Genomic DNA, 1,821 nt, shown 5'->3' on the forward strand with positions numbered 1-1,821 from the left:
ACTTTAGAGCTACTAAAGTAGATTGGTTTGACCAATAATCATTGCTTGATTATTACATTACAGTGATTTGCTCCCTTTAAGTCTAGGCACATCTGACATAGTTGAAAGTATATTATACAAAAGAATATGTCATAAAAAACATCTTCTTGTTACTTTATTTATAATATTACTTTTATTGAATTTCTGTAACTGAAATATTCACAATCATCTGTTGGCCTAGTCTCAACTGAAACAAGTCATTGTTCATATCTTCTTAACAAATGAAAGTCTTGGAAATTATGACACAATGCAAATATATATCTAAGTTTTTAATTCAGAAAAAGAAGGATAGGATGCATTGTTTGTATTTCTGTTGAAGATGTGGAAGAATATTTTCATTTCCACAACTAAATTCTTGGAAATCATTTCTTAAAATTTTATATATGCCAGATGGCTGTTTGTATTGTTTTGTTTTGTCATTATTTTGTTTCTTTATTATTTGCTTGTCTATTTGGGACTTTGGTGCTGGTTGCAAGCAGGGGCTATGTCTACAATAAGAATCTCCCAAACATTGAGTTTCATCCCGTATCAAAAATTTTGCTTCTGTTTAGTTTTATTCAAACTAAAGCCTGCCTTGAAGTCTCTCTTGCCATGGGGCATATCATCGCCTGTATGATGCTGGTAGGACTGTCATTATCAGCATTTGATCTATATTATGGTGGCTATGCTACCTGTATAAAGTTCTCTAAAAATCCTTTTCTGCCAATTGTATTTGTATTAGTAATTACTCCTTGCCTTAGGACACGAGTTGACAATTGATCTCATCATCAATTCTCTGGGACAGCAATTACCAAGATAATCATTTGATTGCTGTTTGCTTCTAGATCCTTGTATCAAAGAACAAAGACTGAGGTGTCTGATGTCTCATTTACTTAATTGTCTGGGAGTGACTTTTGCCACCTTACTAAAATTTAATTGGGAAACAATGAATCAGTGCATGGAGCCTGTCCACATGTGTTATGTACATGATACTTCACTGTTATGAAGTGAAATCAAGGTGATTCTTGTGCTGCTTCTATCATACACTGTATTAGACACAAACATAATTCTTCTTGTCTCGGATTCTAGGGAAGAAAATCCATTCAATCTCTTAACTGGAAAGTGACTAAATCTCAAGATGTGTGATGATGGAGTGAGTGCTATGGAAAATATATTGTTTGTTGTCATTTGTATGTGCATGAGTTCTTGCTTGTGGCTTAAGCATACTGGTAGGGTGGTATATGCCTGTGTTCTGGAGCAACCACGCACCCTTGAGAACAGGTGAAGGCCAGCAGATGATGAAAGATAACTCTATCTGTCTTATTGCCTGAGAGTGAGCCAATCAATGTCCACAGAGGTTAAGGTATTTTGAGTAGCCTTGCTGATTAGCATGCCACACAGACACTCCTCTTTCTCTGCATACCACATGCCACTAACAGGCACAGGTACAGTATAAAAACTTGGAGTATTAGCGATCAAACAGGCCTTCATAGTTGTTAAGCTAAGTGATTTTACACAGCAAGCGGTGCATGGAGGCCTAGTGCTCTTATTACTACTGTAATCTTTTATTTAAATATCAAAATGTCTTTTTATTTCATTATCATCATTTAAAACTGCCTGAAACTAAATTAAAATCCACCCCACCAAAATTACTGGTCTCATTTAAGAAAAACACATTTTTCTCTATTTGTTCTATGACGTCTTAAAAAAAAAAGATGAGGTTAATTTTCTCAAATTGAATTATTAGCTGATAATCTGTGAAATAATGAATTAACTTCAATGCATATAATTTTATTATAACGG

This window comes from Rattus rattus, chromosome 3 (assembly GCF_011064425.1).
Source record: "Rattus rattus isolate New Zealand chromosome 3, Rrattus_CSIRO_v1, whole genome shotgun sequence".
Lineage (NCBI taxonomy): Eukaryota > Metazoa > Chordata > Mammalia > Rodentia > Muridae > Rattus > Rattus rattus.